The sequence below is a fragment of the Pogona vitticeps genome, chromosome 6, assembly GCF_051106095.1.
Source record: "Pogona vitticeps strain Pit_001003342236 chromosome 6, PviZW2.1, whole genome shotgun sequence".
Taxonomy (NCBI): Eukaryota; Metazoa; Chordata; class Lepidosauria; order Squamata; family Agamidae; genus Pogona; species Pogona vitticeps.
Window position 1 is genome coordinate 19112501 of NC_135788.1, and position 12891 is coordinate 19125391.

General features: G+C 39.5%; 1 long non-coding RNA gene across 1 annotated transcript in view; it reads left to right on the forward strand.

Moving 5' to 3' along the window:
• LOC144583869 (uncharacterized) overlaps window positions 1-3923 on the forward strand; it is a 7264-nt gene extending 3341 nt beyond the window's left edge. Inside the window, exon 3 of the long non-coding RNA XR_013537815.1 lies at window positions 3804-3923. This is a non-coding gene — a long non-coding RNA (uncharacterized LOC144583869). The remainder of the gene's footprint in view (window positions 1-3803) is intronic.
• The last annotated feature ends 8968 nt before the right edge of the window (window positions 3924-12891 follow it).

The following is a 12891-nucleotide window of genomic DNA, read 5'->3' on the forward strand; positions in this document are numbered from 1 at the left end:
TCATCCAAGTAAGGGTGAAGTTGATATATTCGCAGCTGTAAGAAGGCACCCCTGGACACCGAATCTACCTGGGCTTCCAAGGTCAGACCCAGGTCAAGGAGCACCCCCAAGCTGTTTACCCTGTCCTTTAGGGGGAGTGTAACCCTGTCTAAGACAGGGAAATGGCCCTTTAACCTACCTGGTGGAACACCTTCTAGCAGCACTTCCGACTTGTCTGGATTGTGCCTCAGTTTATTGACCCTCATCTAGTCCATTATTGAGTCCAGGCATGAGTTCAGAACAGCGACTGCCACACCTGGATTGGTAGAGAATGAGAGGCAGAGTTCGGTGTTGTCAGCATATTGCTGACTCCTCAGCCCAAACCTCCTAAAGACTTCCTCCAGTGGTTTCATGTAGATATTGAACAGCATGGGGGACAGTATAGAGCCCTGAGGACCCCATGACACAACCGCCATGGATCAGAGCTAGTGTCCCCCAGCACCACCTTCAGGACTCAATCAGCCAGGTAGGAGCGGGACCATCGAAAAACAGTGCCTCCCATTCCCATCCCATTTGTGGCACTGGAAACGGGAGGGGGGGGAGTTCATGGAACACAACAAAGAGGAAGAGAACTCAGACAAGCCAGACAAAAGTCCAGGTTGCCATGGCCAATGGCCACAGATTACAGAGACTGTGTTCCTACAGTTCTTCATTCTTCTCTACTCAGTGTGTAGAATTTCCTTTGTACTAATGTGATTAAATACAAGCTTCCTACATACTGCGCAGTAGATCTTTTCATGAAAAACCTTCCTTTTTTGTGTATGTGTTTGGATTTTTTAAAATAACAATAGCAACAATATTTTCTACATTTATCTAAATATATAGGCAAAAACATACAGGAATAAACAAGCTGTATCAAAATTTACAGGTTACCGAGATATAGTGCCAAGATTGGATTCAACTGAAGCCTAAGGCTGTGTGAGTTCAGATTATATTGTACTGCAAATGTTGAACAAGGAATCCTAGAGATGTCCCAGCAGCTTTCCTGCACAATTTAATATATTGTCCAGATCCTGACAAATGTTGACTGGACAAGCCTCAGTCCAGCAGCTAATGTCAAAAAGAAGAAAATCTGCTCTTGTCTAAAAATAGACATCCCTGTGTTTATCTCTGCTAATGTTAATGGCACCCCTTTTGCAGATCTTGTCTGCTATTATAATGATGGGTTACGGTATGTTTGCACAGCTTGGGATTTGCCTGTACTGTTATTGGTTATTCATTCAGATTCCACACAGATGTTGAGAAGACAACACACAGAAAGAGAGTGTTCTACATAATTCCTAACGGAGCAGTTAGGGTTGTTTTCTTCTTGGACCTAGAACTCACAGATGCCTTTGCCAGCATAGGTAATAGTGAGAAATGACAACTACTATTTTCCAAAAACATCTGGATGGCCACTGTTGCCAAGACCTGTCATAATAAAAGTTTCTGTTTCCTGTAACAATGGAATGGGTTGAAATTGCCATGATAGCATGTTTATTTTGTTCCCTCCATTCTTGCCAGCATTGCTGATTTTACCTGTCATATTCATGATGATAACAACAGATCTCGGAAAAATTCCATTTTTTGTACCATGTGACCACTTTTCCAAAAAAGGAAAGGAAAGGAAAGGAAAGGAAGAAAATAGGCTATAGAGATTGGTTAATGGAAATCTTAGTGTGCTGCAGTTTTTTAAGACATTCTGAGAATTGCTTAATATAATAATTGCATAACATCAACTTGATTCTGACTTATGATAACCTTTTCCAGGATTTTCTTGTTGGAGAATACACAGAAATGATTTCTTATTCTCTTCTTCTGGCACACTCTGGGACTGTGCAGCTTGCCCATGACAATATAGGCTGACATTTCTCCAGGAGGCACAGTGGGGAATTGAACTCCTTAAGAAGAGATTAAAGCCATAGGCGGCAGCGGCGGTGGCTGCTGTTATTGTTATGCTATGGGTTGGAGAAGTTACTCTGGAGGATTACAGCTCCCAGAATCCACCAGTTAGGATGGCCACTGGTTTGAATATTCCAGTCTCTAGATAGGAGGTGTGAACGTACAAATGTTCTTCTACAAATAGTCTAGCATTCTGAGTGAACAGTCATTATGTTTGTGTTAAAGGGTCAGGTCTCAGATCCCTAGGAAAGGATACCTTAAATCTGGATTACTCATCACCTGATTAGAGTTAAGCGCACATATCGTTTTTATTCTGAAAGCATTGCAGACCATCACAGCGTTAATATATAGGCCGAACTCACTTAGCCATATAATAGCCATTCTTACTTTGGCTGCCTAATTTGCTAGAAATCAAGGTGCTATATCACTCTTACAACACAAAAGCAATATTTTCTGTATTTCCCCAAAATGTCCTTAAATGATGCACAGATTTTGCATAGTGTTTTATATTCCTTCTTCCTCCATCTCCTCCCACTTAAAAAAACTGCTGTGTTTGGAATGGGTACCTGGAATTACCTTTGAGGCAAATGCATTGAAAAATATCAATACTGCCATCTTTAGAAATATTACCTCATCTTGAAAGAAAAGCAAGGAAAATGTTAGATTATACAGTAATTTGAAATCTCGGTTGTTGAAGAATAATTCAGGTACATGTAATAACAATCTAGTTTAGGATTTATAGTCCCAAATAATTTTTCCCTTTCCAATATCTGAACACTGTCTTGGAGTCTCATAATGCTTCAATACTGGAGGCATTCAAGAGAAATTTAGACAACCACCTAGCAGATGTCTTTTGATTTGTATTCCTGCACTGAAGAAGGGTTTGGACTCAATAGCCTTATAGGCTACTTCCAACTTCATTATTCTATATCCAATTCTGAGTGGGATCCAGCCAACATGATGCACATTTAGCAATCAATTCTAGGAAGACCTACTTGGAAGTAAGTTGCAGGGGAGTGGGGACCAATCCCAAAAGGAAGAAGAAAAACAGATCTTGAAAATATTCATTCTTTGAAACCATTATGGTATGTGTTTCAGGTATCGCTCTTCCTTAGGGGAATTTTCTACATAATTTAGCAAAAAAGATGCATCTGTTTACAAAGATAAAAACAAAGTAAAGCAATTAGATGAATTTTTGGCTGAATGAGCTGAATTATCTATAAATTGCCTTAGAGATGAACAATAGCACAAGTCACATAAAGCATTAAATTATCGGAATGAGGCTACAATCCAATACACAGTTCTTGGGAGTAAGCTCTACTGGAAGCAATTAGACTTACTTCTCAGTAGATATATAATGGATTTTAGTTCTAAAATTTTACTTCTTCTTCGTTTCTTAGTAAATCTTATAGAGGTCAACAGTTCTTGCTGCTATGTTTTTTTTAGGATTCTTGTCCTGGCCCCATTCATTTCAATGGGAGAAATTTAAGAATGTACTTTAATGAAATATCAATTAGGCTTCCACCAAAGAGACCTGGATTCAAGTTCTAAACCTAACAATTCGTTTTGTTTCCTTCATTTTCATTCTGTAGGAGTAAAAGCAACTAGATTCATAGGAGACTGAATTTGTTGTGAGAACAAAGATAATAAACATATCAAATAAAATCCCATATAAAGCTACATTGTAATAGATCTTACGACTTTTGTAAAGAGGAAGGTGGCAACATGCCACTTTAACTAGAAACCACTTTGCAGATTCTTGTCACAAAGTAGATTTTGACTGAGCATACATAACAGCTTTGTTTACCTTTGCAGAAATCAAAACTATTTACTTTGTTCTGTGTTGTTAATGTGACACCATGAAATCCTTTGATATTTTGCAGATCATTCTCAAAAGAACTTTAAAAAATGGGAATACATAGTGCTACCTGACTGGAGGATGTGAACTAAAATTTGGTCACTCAACATTACAAAATGCAGCAAAGGTATAGTGTCTTTGGAAGGCTGCACAGCTTCTGTTGTTTTTTAATCTTTCCTTAATAAAGGAACCAATTTGTTGAAGTCAGAGTATGTTTTTGGGAATGGCACTCACAGACAATAGTGGTTTTCTTTTTTCTTCTGCAGTCAGGAAATGATCCTGTGCATTGTTTTAGCCTGGGCCAAGTGAATTGATTAAGATATGGTATTGCACTGCTGCAGAATTATTTAACAAAGGCACAATTCCCAGAAACCTCTGTGGCACCTGCAGTAACACAGAGCCACTGCAGCACAAGGGGGGGGGAGACTAGATGGAGGAAGCAATGGTACAGTTATATAATTTTAGACTTTAAACTTAATGGTCTTCTCCTACACAATACGATTGTTACATTACAATTAACGCACAAGTAATCAATGCAACCAAGGCACATTGTGGTTGATGGGACAGAAATCACAGAAGCCAATGATGGGTGATCCAGGGCAAAAGTAAATATTCATGCGCACACGCACACATAACACACACACACATTCTCAAGCACTCACATTTGCTTAAACACACACACGTGTGTATATTTACATAAATTTATGTGCATCTTGCCCCCAAATTTAAAATGTTGCTGCTTCCCTCTTCTCCCTGCCTATCCACTCACAAAAAATGTGAAGCTTCAGGAGGGGAAAACAGTAGGAACTCTGACTTTTTACCTGAAGAGGCAGGAGTGGGCTAGCTAGAGGTAGATTAGCCCTGAGCTGCATCAGTGCCCCCCCTTGCCCCATCACTGAACCGAATGACTTGAACACTGCTGATAACAATTATGCCTTGATGACATGTTCTTTGTAACAACTTATTTCTAAGCTCTGTGCATACACTGACAAATATAAGTACCCTTGGTACTTAGCTGGAGGAACAGTGGGATCATACCCACATGACAAGAGATGCCCTGGAGCAGCTTGCTTAGATGAAATATAGAATATAGAAGAAAAAGTTACAACTGGTTTGAAAATGTGCATTGTATAGTGCTTTGTGTTCTCTGCTCTGTGGCATGGCACAGAATTCTCTTTCTTCCAGCACAACATAAAACAAGGTGGGCAACTTATGGCCCAAGGCAGCTTGTATGCTGAGCAGGGGCATACCCTATCCTGAAATGTCAGGATGAAATCCTCCCTAACAGACCACAAGCATGCAATCCTCCGGCTATCGTTGGGCAATAATTCTCCTCATCCTTCAGCACTGACCACATTGGCCAGAATTATTCCGATATGCAGTCCAACAAAATCTGGAAGGCCATAAATTGCCAGCCTTGATAGGATTAAATTGCAATGCTTGCTAATGACCAAGGAAGATCTCATGTTAAATATGGACACATGTTAACATAAGAACTGCAACAACAAAGGCAAGAATTAGCCAAGTTTAAGTGCTATCAGCCTTCAAAGCTGAATGCTGCTTTAGCTTTGAGAAGGGAGAATAAAAAGGAAAGAAGGAAAGCTCCTCCCCAAGCAGAATCATCTGTTTTCTCCAGAGCACCATTTTAATTGAAAAACAGCACAATTTGTACCCCATGTATGTCTACAGAAGTACATCCCACTGATTTCAATTAGGCTTACTCCCAGGTAAGTGCATATAAGACTGTAATATATGTGAACTGACCCATAGTGTAAAGTGCTAGGTTAGCAACTTTCAGAAATGGGAATACAGTCTTCACATAAATGCACACACTGTTATTTTAACAATAATGGCTTCTGCTATCTTTCTTCGCCACAATCAAAGTGATATCCCATAATTAGTATTACCAGTGTTGTTGCCAGATTTGACCCAATGGATTTTCAGAAATGTGAGACTTCACTTATTGAAGGCTGCAGTCAGTAATTGGCAGTGGCTAGATTATTATTATTATTTCATGGGACATCAAGAGAAAATAAACCAAGGTAAAAATCAAACTGTATATCTTTCAAGGAGCATATGCTGAATACAGTTACTGTACTTGTATTATTTATTAGTGTATCACCAAGTCGATTCCAATTTATGGAGAGTCTTCACAGGGTTTTCTTGGTACAAACTATTAAAAACCAGTTTTCCAGTGTTGCCTTCTGGGAAAACCCTGGGACTGTGTAGTTTGTTCAGTGTCACACAAGGTTGGCTTTTCTCTCAGGAGCCTCAGTGGAGAATGGAACGCCCAACCTCCGGCTTCACACCTAGGTGCTCCAACTGACTGAGCTATCCCGCTGTGTAAGGAAATAAGCTTAAAAATATGTATTTAAATCTGCAACATTTTGCACAGGTTTTTAATTATTAATATTAATGAGGAAATTGTTGGGAAAAAGCAATCTTGCAATCTCCTTTAACACTGAGATCTGTGGAGCGTATGCTCTGCATCTGTTACTAAATTTAGAGGGTTTTTCCATGCCTCAAAGTCTTTGAGGCCATCCCTTCCTTCCTCTTACTTTGTTTCTTATTGGTTTTATTTGTAATATCTGAAAAAAATTGGGGAGGGAGAGCCCCATTGACTGTCATTAGTCCCACAGTACTCTCTCCCAGTGAAGTCAGGTTGAGTCAATCATAGCTAACTTTAATTGGTTTATGTTTATGGTGTCACTGAGGTAAATTGAAATCTACTTTTCTGCAGCCCAGTCCTCACTGAGTTTGCTTGGCCATTTCAACAGAGGTTATCACTTAGTAAGGACTGAAGCTTCGGGCCTACATATTAGCCCTCTGTCAGCAGGAGCACTCAGTGGACCTCCCGAACAGGAAAGGAGTCTGTCATTGGCACAGCCTATTGCAAGATAAGTTTTATGTTCTTGTCTTACTAAGAGAAGAAATGAAGCACAAAGAGTTATAGCACAATAGGTCAGAGTACAGAGGAGCTGCAGTTGCTCTATAATTAACATTTCAAGAAGATGCATGTTCAGTACAAGCTTGATTTTGTTCCTCCTACAATCTGCTAGACAAGGACGTACCGGCTTTAAAACGAATTGCTGGATTTGGTGGACAGAGCTCTATTTTGTACCAGTGTCATATGGATCAAGGCCACAAAGACTGAAGGATGTATGGCAGAAAGCACTAAAATAAAAGACATTTCATTATAAACCCCTTTATGCTAGTGCCAAGCTAATTGGTTTGCATACGTGGTCCTCAAAATTCTCCTTTGGAAATTGACATAACCAATAGCCACTGACAAATCCTATAGCCTTTAAGTTACATGGTGGAAGGTTGATGCCATCATCAACTGCAGTGATGTTTTTTTTTTTTAAATTTTTTAATCCTCTTCCTCTGAAGGTCCTGATGCTCCTGTGGAATCCTTTTCAGTTTGGGAGAGCCATTGGAGGCCATGAGATGGAAGGGGTATTATTAATTTCTCAAAATTGTTGCTACCAGCATGACTTTGCCAGCAATTGTGATTTTCAGAAGTTAAGACACCTCCCTTCCCTAGTCCCCAATGGCTACCCCACAATAAAAGGGCTCTCAGGGGATGAAATAGCCATCTATTTCACAATCAGCTGAATAGTCAGCTGAGAAAGCCCAAACTACTCACTGATTGCCTTTACAAAACATTATTTTTCAGAGTAGGAAGCAGGCCAAAGCTCTGTGCATTTATTCATGGATATATTAAGAAGCGTTTTGTTAAAGGTGCTGGGGTTTTGTTTCATTGGGGGGGGGTGTTATCATACCTGTATGCTTATTTGCAAAAGGATCTAGCCCCCCCCCCCCCCCCCGGCAAGGAGATTATAGCTTCAGAAAGACAAATTCCCCCACTGAAAACTGTGGTTTCCTTTCAGAGGCAGTTTCCTAGAGTGTTTCTATGTTAGTACATTGCTGCAAAAACTTCAAAAAATCCAGTTTGAAGACTAAGAAAAGTTAAAATGAGTTTACCCTGAAGATGTTGTTTTCATAGACAGATATATTCATTGCTTCTGTTTGCTGGAGTCTGAGAAAAGATTCACGCTGTTTTCATATTGTTTCAGACCTTTGTTTCTTCTAGGTTGCTAGTTTTTCTTTTTCTTTTTTTTAATGGATAGTTTTTATTTGCTATCCTTAATAATTGTAAACCAGCTTGTGAGCAATTTCAAGATGAGAGAGACGGTCAATACTTACTGTAATTACATATATTCATGTACGAGTTATGACATCAAAGAAAACAAAAAAACGTCTCCTTTTGAGTTAAAGAAATTAAGGGACCAGGAAGACTGGCGACAGCTCATTCTATCAGGGAAAAATGGATTTGAAAATAATTCAGAATTCATGGTATAGGGTGGCTTTAGGAGAGACAGAGCAAGCCAGGAGCCTGAGAAACTACTGAGGCATAAGAAGTACATTTTTAAACGATTAATTCTGACACTGCTACAGGACAACAAAGATTCAGGCAAATTCCTTTGTCGCGTTCAATAAAAGCAGGCATGTAGGAACAGTTCACTTAGCTTGCAGATGAAGCAAAGCTATTTGTGGTTGTTAGGGGTCAGATGGACGCTGACTTTCTTTTTCTTTTCCTTTTTTTTGCAGGAACTCTGAGGCAAATAGCAAATATCTGAGGCTAATTCGGCCCCTTCAGATGTGCTGCACCTTTTCGAGGAACAAAACTTAACATTTGTATTATGTTTTCCTTCCAGTTTTTGCTCAGGACTCTCTTTCTCTCTGCTTTCTCTTTACAACAGCCCTGTGAATTAGGTGAGGCAGAAAGAAAGAAAGCAACCGAAAGCAGCCACGGTGTCTTACAGCTGAGTGAGAAAGTGAAGCTTGATCTTCCAAGTCCCAGCCCAATATTCTAATACAGTCGTTCCCAACCTTGGGTCCCTAGATGTTCTTGGACTACAACTCCCAGAAATCCTGGCCAGCACACCTAGTGGTGAAGGCTTCTGGGAGTTTTAGTCCAAGAGCATCTGGGGACCCAAGGTTGGAAACCACTGCATCACCAGACTACACTGGGGATCTAACTCACTGTGTATAATGGGAGTGGTAGGGCATCTCATTGGGAAAAGCTGCTGTCACGTATCACAGTCAGCATTATTTGTGCTCAGTCCTCTCAGTAACTTGCAGAGAATTGGGGAGGAGGATTCCAGGCCAAATCCATGATTCATTCCAAGTTATACCCAGAAAAAGCTGAAGCACAACTATGGAGATACAGTGGTGCCTCGCAAGATGAATGTAATTCGTTCCGTGAGAAGCACTGTCTTGTGAAAAACTTGTCTTGCGAAAAGCAGTTTCCCATAGGAATGCATTGCAATGCATTCCTATGGGAACCTCGCAAGACGAATGAAATTTTTTCATCTTGCGAGGCATCGGTCTCGGGGGGGGGGAACTGTCTTGCGAAGCACGGCCATAGAAGAAGCCATCTTGCGAGGCACCATAGTAATCGCAAAAACCAATCGTCTTGCAGGTTTTTCGTCCTGCAAGGTGTTCGTCTTGCGAGGCACCACTGTATCTTCTTTTGGGCTACTTCCTATGTGGAATGAAGATGGGGATTTCAGTATGAAGAATGGAGTTCTTCAGAAGAATGGAATTTGATGTTTCCATCAAAACATATGAATACCTTTTCTGGGCGTTATCAAGGGGAATCTATTCCATCCCTCCCAACATGGGCAGGTAGGGATATTGTATTTTTATTGTACTTGGATAGCTGTCTTGGAAGGACAGACCAGTTTATTGAATTAGCATGGGATATTAGGCAATGCATGAGAGATAGAGCTATCATTATTATTTAAGTACAAAGACTTCATGGAAATTCAGTTCTTAGGGATAGTACACAATTTAATACCAATTATGGGGAAGAAATGAAAATCTCTTGCCTTTTTGTCCTGTTTCTGGGCTTTCCAGAGTTATCTGTTTGGCTACTGTGAGAACTAAGACAGAGCTTCAAAACATTACTTATTCTGGCAGTGATTGTTAAGAGAAATATTTTTTTTAAGTCATGGTGCTGGACTAGAACTTTGGTTTGACCCACCAGAATCAAGTAATTTCTGCTTATGACAACCCTATGAGTTAAGGATTCCCAAAGATATATCATAAATTGCCCTGCTCAGATCTTGCTAACAGAAAACTGTGTGTTCTTGTATTGAGACAAACCATCTAAATCCATTTAATTTTGCTTTCTTCCTTTTGCCTTCAATTTTTCTCAGCATTATTGCATCTTCCAGTGACTCTCGTCTTCTCAAGATGTACCCAAAGTATGACAATCTCAATTTCTTCATTTTTGCTTCTAGGGAAAGAGACTTTTCTTACAAGTGTAAACATATCTCCCCCACCTCACTACATCATAAAATGTAACACCTGTAATCCTACTTTAATGCATTATTTATACATTTGAAAGTGGGACGGCCAGTTACAGATCTTCTATGTTTTATTTTGGTTTGCTCCAACTTCAAAAAAGCAGAGAAAGAAAATGTTGAAGAAGAGAGTGGGGAGTTGGACTACATCCCATAATAACTATAGCAATAGCCATTGTGGCTGAGGAATTCCGGGAACTGTAGTTTCAAAAAAATATCAAAGCTTTCAATCTTTAAATAAGAACCCAGAAAAAGTTAATGAAGTATCTAAAAGAAAACAGCATATAGTTAGAAACAAATAGCTCTTTTTTCCAGATGGCTCAATTCAATTTCGCAGCCAGCCCCTTTGATGTAACTGGTCAAAAAATAAATAAAGGGTAGCCAATTACAAAATACACAAATACAATTTACAGTTTTCAGTGCTTTGCTTATATATTCTTTGTAAAGAAGTTCACTGGCTGGATAAAACTGCTTTCCAGATGTCTGATTAGATTTTGACAGGTCTATCAGTTTCCACTGGAATTCTTTCTGGTGAATTGTGGTAAGTTCCTGCTGTGGTTTGGTGTCCACTTCACTGATCACATGCCTATTTAATCTGCTCATGGGATATTTAACAAATCGTTAGCTATTCCTTTGTGCAGTGAAGTGTAGCTGCAATGATTCTCTCTCCCTCTCTCTCCATTGTGCCAACGTGATAGTTTCTGTTCAATTTATGTGATGGAATAAATCTAAAGAGTACTCCAAAACAACACTACATCATCATCTCAACCCAAAAGCGCAATAAGTTCAAAGACATCCTCAAGTTGGTGAAACAAAAAAAAGCCTTTAGCTTTGATTTATGTACAGTAATATAGAATTATGTCTGTGTTTACTTTTTGAAAACCTTGAGCTGCATCAGAAGCAGGGAGGCATCATGAGGTAATTGTGTGATAATTAATCCTACTTGTTCAAAAACAAGCAGTTGCATTTGGAAGGAAGGAAGGAAACAATGGCCAGTTTTGTGAAGTTAAGCTTCCAGATCATGTGGCAAAACACTTGAGCTACTGGAGCTTGATTTTTACTTCAGATTGTGAGGCTTGTCTTAGTCATTTCTAAAAAGTAAAATAGCACTGTATTTTTTAAAAAAAATCTAATAGAAGGGCATCTGTACTTGCACATCCAGTTGCTTGCCTGTGCATTCAGAACTTATAGCTGCGGGTAAAGAGTTATTATGCCAATTTGTAGATGGCTATCTGTTGGCTCAAACCAAGGGTACCATTGGAAGCAGTTGCTTCTGCACCACGAGTCAGTCACTCAGTCTGTCTGTCTATTTATCTACTTACTGGTATATTTATTGCATTTATACAGTGCCTATTTTATAATGAGATCAACATGGCATACAAGATGAAGAACCATATACACTAGGCTTCAGTCAATCCCAACTTATGCCTACCCTTCACAGGGTTTTCTAGAAGTAGAATACTTCAGAAGTGGTTTGTCTGGGATATACACTGTCTAGAGGTGTGGGTAGCATGAGCATGTGAAGGTCTGTCACAAACCTTGTCCAAAGCTACATAGGATGATTCTTCCCTCAGGAATCCCAATGAGGGACTGAAATTCCAACCACTGGCTCTTCTTCCAGAAACCCACTCATTGGGTTACACAGCCAGCCATTGTATCTGTAACAGTCTGAATTAGCTAATGTAATTTTAAAGAAAATCCATGCCCTCTTTTGTCTTATGTTATTGGGATGCATTTCTCCCCTTCTCTTTTGAAATATGTAAGTCCTCTGCTCTCTGGCAATAGAACATTCTGTCCTAGATAGAGAAGTTTCTAAATAGCACTTATTTGCACATGTATATGTATTTGTCTATTACATAAATATTAAAGAGCTGAAATAAAAAGAAAACAGAAGCCTAAGGCATACGAATCTGTCCATAAACAAATAAAAGAACATGGAAGGAGGAAGAGGAAGGAATGTGTTCTCAGTCTTTAGAGGACATGAGCATCCAACAAATAAGGCACTGCCCATTTCTCTGGACGTTTGCTACATGTGGGAGTATATTGCTTCTGTGTTAGCCCAACCCAAGTCTTCTGCAGTGTGGACAAGTCTCATTCATCTTGGTAGCATTCCTTGAGAGCTCCAGAATTTGCACATCAAAGCAATGCTCTACCTTTGAAAGAACATTCTTCTCTTTCCCACATAGAGATGGAGGGAGTGGTACTAAGTAAATGGGAACAGTCTGCAAATTGTTGAAGGTGCACTATGAAATTCACTGCTGTGACCTGTACTGGGCCATTTGCTTGTAGAAAAATTGTCACATAAATTTTTTTATAAAAGGTCACATTTATATTCCAACTCCAGCATGCATCCCTCCACAGAGGCCCTCAAAACAGGAGTTTTGTTTAATTAAAGAGAGCAGTCCGCATGCTAATGAGCCTTTGATTGAGCTCAAGACATTTTTACTATTCTGACATTTCTGTTTCAGGAGCAGAAAGGCAATCAGACAGATGACCTCTTCTAACGGCCCACCATTTGAAATAAGCAAACAGGGAGAAGAACACTGTTAATGTTGTTATAAATGGCAGCAGTAATTGTTTCAGTTGGTGGGAGGACAAAGAGGAACCAAGAGAGACAAAAACATATCTACAGGGAATCTAAAATGGTTCCTTGACAGAATATTTTAACAGCAGTTGAGTCTATGTCATAAATGACAAAATGCTAAGTTATTAATTCACATGGTAGCATAATTAAAAAAAGGA